The 12804-nt window shown below is 40.6% G+C and overlaps 1 long non-coding RNA gene and 1 pseudogene across 2 annotated transcripts in view; both read left to right on the top strand.

The window, feature by feature from the left end:
• LOC144316372 (uncharacterized) overlaps window positions 1-12804 on the top strand; it is a 66615-nt gene that overhangs the window by 4979 nt on the left and 48832 nt on the right. The window contains exon 3 of one of the 2 annotated variants that reach the window (XR_013382304.1): window positions 8-1016. The exons of the other annotated variant lie outside the window; for it this stretch is intronic. This is a non-coding gene — a long non-coding RNA (uncharacterized LOC144316372). Of the gene's footprint in view, window positions 1-7; window positions 1017-12804 lie in introns of those variants that run through there. 2 annotated transcript variants of the gene reach the window in all.
• Window positions 1757-12804, top strand: part of LOC144315332 (dnaJ homolog subfamily C member 2-like) — a 51419-nt pseudogene continuing 40371 nt past the window's right edge.

Below are 12804 nucleotides of genomic sequence, written 5' to 3' on the forward strand. Positions count from 1 at the left end.
TTTTCAGATGGATACATACAGCTGGAACTTGATGTTACAGAAAAGAGATTAAAAGTTATTTAGGTCTGTGTATATAGTAGATGTTTAATGAACATTTGTTGAATTGAACAAAACCAACATCCAGGCCATCGCAGAATGTATGAATCTCCTTTCTAACATACACACATAAATAACTATAGCTGCCTGCACATGGTAAAAATATATCTGACAGAGTATATAAGAAACTGTTTACTGCTGGGGAGGGGAGGTATCACCATCTGAGATGAAAGGTAGATTTTATCTCTTATGTATTACATTCCCAATTGGTCTCTTTTGCCATGTGAATGTATTACTGTTTTGAGGAAGTAAACATTTAAATCAGCAGACAAAACACAGATAAGTATAATTTTAAAAATAATGTAAAAGTTCCACCTACTCGAAGTTGAGAAGTAGAACAGAAGAAGAAAGGTGTAAAAGGTAGGGGTATTATCCTGTTTTCCAAAAGGAAAAAAAAATTTAAGTAGGGCAGTAATTCACCAACTACACTTAGGTACACAGGAGGATCAACAAATGTCCTAATTTATTCATATTATCCAGGCTTGTATGGTTTTCTTTATGACAACACATTTGCTAAAAATTTATTGATTTGCTTTTTGATTCTCCTTCATTATCACTTTAGAAGTGCCTGTCCCAGTAGTTTAACTCCAAAACAGTCAGTTGATGCTGTGTGTTGTGCCCCAGATTGCGAATCTGAGAAACTACCAAGGAGCCGACACCAATGCAAACACACGAGGGTTTACTTACAAGCTCGAGCTTGGGTCTAAGTGTACCCGACACAGCAGAGCAGGGACTTGGACCCCGAGACTAAAAGGCTAGCAGCTTTATAGGGGCCAGTGGCCAATGGGATACACAGAAAGTTGCACAGTAATGTTGGTCCACACACAGGTGGCCAATCGAATTACACCTTACCCTGTAGTATCCATTTGAGCTGGCCTATTACTTTGGTCAGAATTGGCGGGCAGTTTTGGTGGGGACAAAGCAGGGTTACATTGTTATGAGCTGATTTCCGATTAGGGTGTGCCCAGCGGCTTGACTAGGGTGGGGCAGCGCCTTAAGCAATAAGCCGGTTATGTTGGGGTCATACAGGAGGTGGCAGGTGTAGCACAAAATGGAGTTAGTCCTGCTCTGCTTGTCCAGGGGTAGGGGATTTTTGTTAAATTTCCTGGGTCCCACACTGTGCAGCATTGAGCCCCGTCTAGTGGGAAGAACCCAAACATGTTTACAACAGGGAGGAGCTCCATGTTTTTGTTTGTCTTTTTTTTTTTTTTTTTAAGAACCACTGATCTCCAAGGTGGGGTGGGGATGGGATCATATAATCTTAAGAGCTGAAAGGACTTTTAGAGGTCTGGCAGTGACCTCCCCCTCCCCCAATAGTTACCATTTCTGAAGCTTGTCATATAACACCCATTTAAACAGATCTAGAGATAAGAGACAGCAACACAAAGTAGATCATGTTATTTTTTAAGATGTTTAAGTCTTAGAAAATCTCCTTTTTCTTTTTTTATTTTTTTGTACCCAAAGTTCAACTACGTCTAAAAGTAACACCAAATAACTGTCTAAAACAAAAAGAAAATTGACTTTTCATGTAAAAGTTATCCAGAGGTAGGTAGTCCTGGACTGAAAAGGACAACTACAATGAAAGCGTCAGCGATCCAGGCTCCTTTTATCTCAGTTCTCCACTGTTCCTAGAGTGTCACTTTTGCCCTTGTGATCCAAGATGGCGGTGAGAGTTCCAGTCATCATGACCACACTCCAGGATAGAGGAAGAAAGGCTGAAGGGCACACCCCTTCTCTTTAAGGAGATTTTCTAGAAATATTGCAAACCATTTATGCTGATATATCAATGTTCAGAACTTAGTCGCATGGCCTACAACTTCAGAGGAAGCTGAGAAATGTCAAAGTGCTCCATTAAAAATCAAGGTTCCATTGCTAAGGAATGAGTGCTGAAAGGCAGCTAGCAAGCTCTGTCACACTGGTCCTTTAAATATTTGAAAAGAACAGGGGCAAGGGGCACCGGGTGGCTAAGCATCTGACTTCAGCTCAGCTCCTGACCCCAGGATCCTGAGGTCAAGCCCCACCTGGAGCCCCAGGTCTAGCCCCTCCCCTCCTAAGCTAATGAATATAAATGTATTGTCATTTAATTTTACCTGGTTTATTTTAGTTTATCTGAACCTTTTGAGAACTTTTTGAATTCCAGCTTTCCTACTTAGCATATGACTTGGCTGTGGGCCTTTGCACCTCTGATAAGAAGAGTTCCTCTTCCAGAACAGAAAACCGTGTCTTAATTTATATTCTCAGCATTGGGTACAACCCCTTTGCATGGTAGATTCTTAATATTTGTTTAGTGAATGAATTCTGCAGTTAGAAGCAAAAGACATTTTCTTGAAGAGTTGGGTTTTTTTGTTAGGTGTGGTTTTTTGTTTATGTTTTTTTTTTTTAATTCTGGAATTGTTTATGAAAGGAGATTATAAAACACCCTGTCTTTTAAAATAATATAGACCTTTAGTGTCTGGGAGAGTTATGTTTTAACACATATCCTGACTTTTAAAAGGGGGGAAGGTGATTTAAGCAGTTTTCTAAATTTCTAGATCATACAAATATGATTCTGTGTTGATTTACTTGGGCAAATTTTTAAAAAGGAAAAGACTAGACAGTAACAGGTTTAAAGATTACATCTTAACTCTGCCCTTATACATTAATATCCTTTCTAACTCACTCCCTTCCCTCAGTTTCACAAATTACAAAATAGAATTCATAAATCAAAATTTTATTTTAGTTGAAAAGGCATTTAAAGAACATATTCATTAAAATCAGTCTAGGATCCAAATTCTGAGGTAATCTGAAGATTTGGGGATAAGATTAGATATATAAACTTCTGAAACAGAAACTAACATTAAATCTGTTTGTGGAAATAATCCTAGAAAGTAACTTGAAAATATTTACAAAGAAATACTGCTCGTGCAATTAAGGGCTCCTAATATTCTTGCAAATTCTTGCAGTCTGGAGATAGTAATCAAAATATAATGTGTAGAATGATCTATAAACTTGGCACTTACACATTAATGACACACATATACTTTCCCCAGTCACTGACATATTGTAAATATTTGGATCTTAATTATTATTAAATGCATAGGTTAGAAATAAAGAACTTTTTCCAGGAAGAGACCAAGGAGATGGCACCCCAAATCTATACATTAGTCCTTCACTTAGAATAAATTATTCCTAGAGATAACAATACAAAGAAACAGGTTTCCTGAAGAAACTATTTACTTGATATATACAGAATTTTTAAAAAGGTAACTGTTACCACCTGTACTATGTTTTGTTCCCCTTTCCCTCTGGCTACAGGGTCTCTTAGCTACATCTTGATCTAATTTCATTAGTGTTGGTTATAAGAATAATGTGTTTCTATTTAGCATGGACAAAATCTTTGGCTCTTGGGGCTTGCAAGTGGGTATAGGGCCCTTATGGCTATTAAGTTTCTCTCTGTCTCTCATATGCTCATACACACATCTCATTTCTCATCTCTCAGCTCTGTTTTCTCTGGGTTTACCTTCATTATTACTGCAAGAAGCTACACCTAGAGAGAAGCTTCCTTTAAACCTTATTAAAGCTAAAAAAATAAATAAATAAAAAATAAACCTTATTAAATAACAAGGAATGAAGGAGAAACCTGGTGCTTTACTGGACCAGTGGCTTTTCAAAGCTTTTCTAACCTGATAAAGTACACATTATATTGTCATATACTGATATGTCATATACTTATATACATAAATGTGCATCAGTCAGCTATTTCTTCATAATAACAACCAGAACATCTCAGGGGCATACAAAACTAAGCATTTATTTTTTTTAATCTTTTAAAAAGACTTTATTTATTTATTCATGAGAGACACACACACACAGAGAGGCAGAGACACAGGCAGAGGGAGAAGCAGTTCCTATGCAGGGAGCCCAACATGGGACTTGATCCCAGGTCTCCAGGACCACACCCTGGGTCGAAGGTGGCGCCAAACCGCTGAGCCACCCGGGCTGCCCTGAGCATTTATTTTCACTCACTGGTGGAAAAAGTCAGCTGATCTATGCTGGATTCCCCTGGGTTTCTTTTATTATTATTATTATTATTATTTATTTATTTTTTTTTTTTTTATGATAGTCACAGAGAGAGAGAGAGAGGCGCAGAGACACAGGCAGAGGGAGAAGCAGGCTCCATGCACCGGGAGCCCGATGTGGGATTCGATCCCGGGTCTCCAGGATTGCGCCCTGGGCCAAAGGCAGGCGCCAAACCGCTGCGCCACCCAGGGATCCCTCCCCTGGGTTTCATAGCTTATCTTGGCAGGGCTAGCTTATGTGTCTGGATAGGTTGGTGGTTAGCTGACATAGGCATCATTTAACTCAGGAGCGGAGCCTTTTTGTCCTATTAGATTTTCAACTGACTGGACAAGGTCCACCCACATTAGAAAGAGAGCAATCTGAGTAACTCACCTAGGATTTAAATGTTAACTTCATCCAAAAACACCTTCAAAGAAACACTCAAAATAATATTTGACCAAATATCTGGATACCCTATGGATTAATCAAGTTGATACATAAAATTAACCATCACAGCCTCCTTATTCTTTGCTTTCCTAGAATAGTAGTCACCCCCAATCTACCTCTCAAGTTACTCCTTCCCCACCGACCCCCCAGGAAGAAATGCATTGTAACACTCTTATTTCTGGAAGATAGGCCATATTTGTCTTGTAGTTTTGTGAACAACCAGTCCACCACTGAATACCCCCTTCGGGATTTAATTCCTCATAGTACTGTTGTATACAAAAGTCTTATGTAATTGTATATATATTTTTTCTACAAACACACATAAAGCTATTTCAAATCCCTGTGGAAAAGAATGGGATATAAATATACATACATTGTTTTTACCAACCTAAAGTTTTACATATTTAATTTTCTTATGAAGTGAAAGCTATCCTTTAAGGTCTGAAGTTGTTGGATTTTCAGAATAACTCAGTCATATCTTTTTCTTTTTCTTCCCATTTTATTAATAAACCAGAAAAGGCTGCCCTCGTTCTTAAGTTTTTTGGTTTTTTTTTTTTCACAATTTCTTAGTTTGAAGGGGGAAAGAAGTCTCAGACTATATGGGATGAATCCAGAGGCTTTAAAATTCATTCTAACATTTATGCATCATAATTTTGAGATTATTTGGAACACAACGATGCATAATACATAGTCTGTGGCTTTAAGGGGCTCATAACCATTTGAGAGAAAAAGAGACTTCTCAAAAACAATCCTGGAGTTTAGAAGTCCTCTTTGTCTAGTAACATGCTCCATGATTCTCCATTTTACAGGTGGAGAAATAGATGCAAAAATCTATGACCAGTTGGGCAAATTATAATGAGTGGTATAACCCAGTAAGAGAGAAAACACCGAGGCAGCACCCACTGTCATAAATCTGTGCCTGGGTCTGAGTCTGACTCAGGAGAATCAAGCCATTGGGCAAATTGCCACCCTAGTGACTGACTTGCACCAACTCAAAATGACTTGCCATATCTCCCAACAATCCTGTCTTTTAAAGTCAGCTCATTTTCTCATTCTTAACAAGGGCTATTTCAGATATTCTCTTTTGTTTTCATTTCTCCAATCCTATTACTTACCTCTCTTTATTTTCACAGATGATCTTTCTTCTGACCTCAACCCTCTCCCCCCAACCATAAGCCATTAAACACTCTGCCACCAAATTGTAGTCTAAGCCTCTGCCTTCTTTGCCTTCCAGAGGTCAATATAGAGATTATGGGAAAGTTCAGTCTCACATTTCCCTTAAGCTGGTCCACTCAGTTCTCTTCTAGGCACCTGGTCACCTGTGTGTCACTATTCTTTGTACTGCTGGTCACTGAGAGGAAACCTGGGATATGGTGATATCCTTCAGGGAAGACATGGGCCTGGGATAGACTACTACTCCAGTTTACCTAGGATCACCAGTTAGACTGTGCAAACACACATGAATCTCTTCACTGATGCTTTGAGCCAATTTAAACAGTGGAATTACAATATGGAAGAGAAAAGGCTAAAATTCTGCACTGAATGGGTTTCTTCCTGAATCCAAAGGAAAACTGTGTGTAGCAAACATCATCAATATTCTACTTCATATCCCCCTGGCTTTCTTAACTTCTCTGTGAAGGTGGTTTCCACACACTGAGAGCTTCTTACCTCAAGGCCCCATGTCTCTTTCCTTTGCCTGAAGGCTCTCTCCAGCCCCACAGGAGCTTGTTCTGCTATAGGCAGGTGCAACACAAGTTTGGAGGGGGTGTTATACCAATGGGGGCAATATTCAACCAATAAGGATTGGGGTGGGTGAATAAATGCCCCAGCTTCTTCACCACCACTGGGACAATTCTTTGGTGTTGTACATGGTTTCTCAGAAGATCCTTAGTGGGATTGAACCCTAGTCACCTACTCACTGACAATGGAAAACCACTCATTACTAACCTACTCATTAACCCCACTCAATAAGCATGCTTGCTGGCTTTTCTCCCTTTTCTCTCTCACTTTTCCCATGTCCTCCTCTGTGCTTCTTAGAATCACTTCATAAATAAACTTTTTGCACCCAAAGCCTTGCACTCAAAGCCTGCTTTTTTTTTTTTTTTAAGATTTTATTTATTCATGAGAGACACACATAGAGAGAGAGAGGCAGAGACACAGGCAGAGGGAGAAGCAGGTGCCTCGCAAGGAGCCCGATGTGGGACTTCATCCCAGGACTCCAGGATCATTCCCTGAGCCAAAGGCGGACATTCAACCGCTGAGCCCCCCAGGTGTTGGTGTCCCAAAGTCTGCTTTTTGAAGAAGCCCAAACTAAGATACTGAACAACTTAGGTTTTTTTTAAAAAGGAGTACCATATCTGGAATTATCCTCAGTCTCTCCACTGACTATGCAGCTTTCAGATTTGTTTCTGTATCAGATACCTCCTTTGAACCATTTCAGTGTGTCTTGGACTCACTTATCTTTTACTCCAACTACTGCTGTGGCAACCAGTTCTCTGTATATTCTTGTAGCTTCCTCTAGGTGCAATCTGGCAACACTTCATATCAGGCCCATGGAACTTGCCTTTCACTCTCCACCTGGGGTTTGTCTGTTGACTCCATAGCGAAGAACACTGTGGAAACTAACTGTAGTGCTGATACTTATGCAACTCAGGAGTACTGAGGTTCATGCTTTTGGGGGAAACCTTTGAGCAGTGGGAGATAGGATCCAACTGATAAATACTTTTCCCTTTTTGTTTCTAATTCACAGTCTGGAGATGTATTTCAGGCAACTCCTTGGCATTCCCCTGGGTCCCACAGCCAGTCACCCACAGTAGTGTCCAACTTGGTAATGCATCTTTGTGGTGCTCTTTCATCTTTCTTGCTCCCTCACATCCCTTGATCCTGCTTCCTGGTTCACACTCCTCAGTATACTTAAGTATACTTAAGCCTTTGTTTCAGGCTCTGTTTCCTGATAAACTAGCCTAAGATAATAACTTTCTTCTTCTCAGCTTCATTTTTAAATTCTTCCCTATGAAAGTTTTATCAACCTTTTGGTAAACCAAGGGTTGGGATGACTTCCTGGATCCATACTTTTTGCCTCATTAGTACAATTCTGTAAATTTGCATCATTCAATCTAAAAAATGCCCTGTAGTTTTAGAGGCTGGTCAGGGATGTCAAGTAACACAGATTTTTTTTTCTTTTTTTCTTTTTGTTTTGGTGTATAGCTATGGGGAGATTTGACACACCTGCTCTCATAGTGGGTCCAAAATAGGTTAGGACTTCTGAGTTGGGCCCTAACTATCAATGTAAACTAGACAACTGTTGCTCTACTTCTGTAACTGATGAGACAAACATGAATACATTGTTGTATTTGGCACCATCTAAAGTGGCTCCTGGTGATCTGTGCTCCTGATATTCATTCCTTTGTATAATCCCCTCCACTTGAGAGTCAGGAGGACTCAGTGACTTGGTTCTAACAAATAGAATATAGCAAAAGTGATGGGCTGTCACTTTCAAGATTAGGTTAGAAAGGACTGTGACTTCCATCTTCCTCACACATTCCCTCTGGTTCTTATTACTTGTTCAATCTGATGAAGCCACCTGCCATGTTGTGAGAGATACTCTATAGAAAAGCCCATATGGCAAGGAACTGAGGGACGCCTCTAGGCAACAGTGGGAAAAGAACTGAGGCCTTTAGTGCAATAGCCCATGAGAAGCCAAATCCTGCTGACAACCAGGTGAGTGAGCTTGGAAACACATTCTTCCTTCTGCTGATCTTTGAGATGACTACAGACAGTCTCCAACTTATGACACTTTACAATGGCTTGAAGCCATAGACATACATTCAGTAGAAACTGTACTTTGAATTTTGAATTTTAATATTTTCTGGGGCTAGCAATATGCAGTACGATGCCATTTCATGATGTAGGGCAGTGGCAGTGAGCCGAAGCTCTCAGTCAACCAGGCAATCATGAGGGTGGACAACCAATAAATATACTTATAACCATTCCTACCCACACAATCATGCTGTTTTTCACTGTCAGTACAGTACTCGATAAATTGCATGATATATTCAACACTTTATTATAAAATAGGCTTTGTGCCAGATGACATTACCCAAGTAGGGTGCTGTAAGTATTCTGAGCACATTTAAGGTAGGCTAAGCTATGATGTTTGGTAGATTGGGTGTATTAAATGCATCTTTGACTTAATGATATTTTTAATTTACAATGGATTTATTGAGCCCGATAAGAGGCTCAATCCCAGGACCCAGGGATCATAACCTGAGCCAAAAGCAGACACTTAACCAACTGAGCCACATAGGTGCCCTGCCCCATCCAACATCTTGATTGTAGCCTTGTGAGAGAACCTGACCCAGAGAACTCAGGAGCTAAGCCATGCTGTGATTCCTGATCCACATGAACTGTAAGATAATAATAATTAAATTAATAACATATTTTCCAAAGAAAACATTAATTCTCTGGGACACTAAATCTAAAGCCATAAAGAAGAAGAGCATATTCTCTGATTATATGTGATTTGAAATGGGCTGCCTTCCACAACCCACTTGCCTTGGAATCAACTAGTTATTTTAAATTGTAGAGTATTTAGTTCCTTTTATACTTTCTCTTTGGGCTTTTAGATATAATAAAGGAGCTATAAGGGATCTTACCTTAGTTAAGTCGAGAACACTGAAATGATGGCTTAAAGTATTTTCCTTAAAAAAAGAGAAGATTCCATCCTATTTTTATGGTTGCATGACCACCTCTCTCTCTCTTTAAAACATTTATTCAGCAAGCATTAATTGAGAAACTAACTCCTACTGTGTGCATCAAGTTCTCTGTCTGGGTTGGGGTTACAAGGATTAACTAGACTTGGTCTTTAGTGAGGGAGTTTAACAAATCCACAAAGCCATTAAATACAGTAGGATAATTCTCAGTTGATTTTCAAGCACAGAATGGGAATTCTGTAAGATTTTTTGTAGGACATGGTTTCTGATTTGAGATCTGAACAAATGGTAGATGATCAGAGGAGTAAATGGGAGGGAGTCTGTGGTAAGAAAGGAACAGTATGTGCAAAGGCTTGGAGCCTTAATAATTGAGTTATTCTGCGTTTTTGGTATTTTTAATATCTCTCTTTTCATTTGGCATCTTCTTCATGGCCTTTAAACATCTTAATATTTAAAAAACCATGGAAAAGGGGGTGCCTGGGTGGCTCAGTGGTTGAGTGTCTGCTTTTGACTCAGGTGGTGATCCTAGGGTCCTGGGATTAAGTCGCACGTTAGGCTCCCTGTAGAAAGCCTGCTTCTCCTTCTGCCTATGTCTCTGCTCTCTCTCTCTGTCTCTCATGAATAAATAAATCTTTTTTTAAAAAAATGAAAAAGAAGATGGCAGAGTAGGAAGACCCTAAACTCATTTTGTTCCACAGATAGCAACTAGATAACACTCACATACCAGCAAATAACCTAGAAAATAACCCGAAGACAAGCAGAATAAAGTTCACAACTAAATGTAGAGAAGATGTTACATTGAAGAGGGCAGAAAGGGCAGAGACACAACTGAAAGCTAAATGGACCCGCAGGACTGTCCGTGGGAGAGAGACCATGGGCATGGAAAGGGGAGAGAAATAGACCCTTATGTGGGCAAGCCCATAACAAAGATGAACCCTCATAACACTTGGCTTTGAAAACCAGAGGGGCTGAATATTGTGAGTTCTTACAATCAGCAGGACTTTAAATTTGGAATTTTAAAAATCAACTTGGCTCTGGGAGAGCTGGAAGGTCAAAAGGAAACTAGTCTCCACCCTTAAAGAGACAACACAAAAAACAGCAACAGAGATACAGCATGGAAGAGGCAGTTTGAAAAATGGCCCAGTTCCTACAGGAGGGAGCATGTCCCAAAGGGATAGAAATCCTTGGGAGACTTCTTCAGGAATAAAGGAGCTGGCAGGCACCATTTCCCTCCCTTGCCTACCGCCTCCCCGCCCCCCCCCCCCCAGCATAAACTACACAGCCACCTGCAGGAATGAGCCTGGTGCTGATACTACCTAACTCCCTAACACTGTCCCTTTCCTGCGAGATACCTCCCCCTGCACTGTATTTCAGTGGACCCACCCTCTCCAGCCAAGCCTGCCTCAGTTCCTGAGCTGCAGGGCCACTCCTGCAGAGGATCAGTGGACCAAACCTTGCTAACACCACTGCACTGCTATCCTGCCCAACATTCCCCTTCCCCACACATTGCAGATCTGCTCCTTCCAATATACTTTGACTGGAGCTCATCCAGGGTGGTGCCACAGGCCTGGCAAAGTGCAAGCTGCCCCTTTATTGGGGACACCACTCCTGCTGGTGACTCCTGCCCTGGAGAGAGGGGAGGATCATCACACATACCAACAGAGACAGCAGCAGTGAACTGAAGGCAGACAACTAGTATGACTGCAGGCCTCACCCACCAGCGAAAGCTTTTTAGGGAAGAGCACAGGGAAAGTACCCTGCAGTTTGGTGCTACTGTATCTTTGGCAAACAGCTAGTCTGACTTAACTCATACCTAAGACAGCCCTGGACTGACCCATTAACACCACAGGGACCAAATCCTGCCCACAACAGGCAGAGAGTCACTGCAGACAACTTGACTGAAGGAAAAAGTGGCTCAGCCACAATAGCAGGGCACAGGCAACACACATAGGAAATACTCCTGAAGCACTAGATTCCAGTGAACAGGGGATATTACACTGCAGGCCATCACAGGGCATCTTCTTAATAAGGCCATTATTTTCAAGAGCAGAAGACATACTGACTTTCCTTACACAGAGAAACAGAGAGTTAGACAAAAGGAGGAGACACGGAATATGTCCCAAATGAAAGAATAGGACAAAAATCACAGCAAGAGACTAAAGCAAAATAGAGTTAAGTAATATGCCTGATACAGAATTTAAAATTATGATCATAAAATACTCACTGGACTCGAGAAAACAGTGGAGGACATTAGTGAGACCCTTAACAAAGAGATAAAAAAAGAACCAATCAGAGATGAAAAACACATTAAGTGAAATTGAAAATACACTACGGGACACCTGGGTGGCTCAGCGGCTTAGCGTCTGCCTTCAGCTCGGCATGATCCCAGGGTTCCAGGATCGAGTCTCATTAGGCTCCCTGCATGGAGCCTGCTTCTCCTTCTGCCTATGTCTCTTCCTTCTCTCTGTCTCTCATGAATAAATAAATAAAATCTTTTTAAAAAGAAAAAAATAACTAAATGGCATAAATAGTAGACTAGAGGAAGCAGAAGAACAAACCAGAGACCTGGAGTCAGAGTAATGGAAAGTAATCAAACTGAGCAGAGGAGAAAAAAATTATAAAAAATGAGAATAGACTTATAGCAATACCTAGCAGCAATACCATCAAGTGTAATAATATTCACATTACAGGGATCCCAGGAGAAGAGAGAGAAAAGGTGGCAGAAAATGTATTTGAAGAAATAATAGCTGAAAAGTTCCTGATTCTGGGGAAGGAAAATCCAGATCCAGGAGGACAAAGATCCCCCAACAAAATCAACTCAAGGAGGTCCACATTGAGACACATAGTAATTAAAATGGCAAAAAGTATGATAGAGAATTTTAGAAGCAGCAAGAGAAAAGAAAACAGTTACCTATAAGGAAAACCCCATAAGGCTATCAGCCGATTTTTCAGCAGAAATGATGCAGGCCAGAAGAAAGTGGCATGAAATATTCAAAGCGCTGAAAGGAAAAAATCTGTAGCGAAGAATAATCTATACATTAAGGCTTCATTCAGGATAGAGGGAGAGGTAAACAGTTTCCCGGACAAACAAAAGTTAAAGGAATTCATGACCTCTAAACCCCCCCTACAAGAAAGGGCAGAGGGGCTCTGAGCAGAAAGGAAAGGCCATAAGCAGAAGTAAGGAAAGTAGGAAGCATGAAAGCAGGAAAAATTAGTATACCTGTGAAAATCAGTCAAGGGACTCACAAAATAAAAGAATGTAAGGTATGACATCATATACCTAAAACATGGGGAGGAGAGACATAAAGAATGCGTTCAAACTTAAGCAGCCATCAACTTAAGATAGACTGTTGTATGCAGAATAGTAACCACAAATCAAAAACTAGTAATAGGGATGCCCGGGTGGCTCAGAGGTTTAGTGTCTGCCTTTGGCCAGGGCATGATCCTGGAGACCTGGGATCAAGTGCTTCATTAGGCTCCCTGCATGGAGCCTGCTTCTCCCTCTGCCTGT

Source organism: Canis aureus, chromosome 6, assembly GCF_053574225.1.
Source record: "Canis aureus isolate CA01 chromosome 6, VMU_Caureus_v.1.0, whole genome shotgun sequence".
In the NCBI taxonomy this organism is placed as follows: domain Eukaryota; kingdom Metazoa; phylum Chordata; class Mammalia; order Carnivora; family Canidae; genus Canis; species Canis aureus.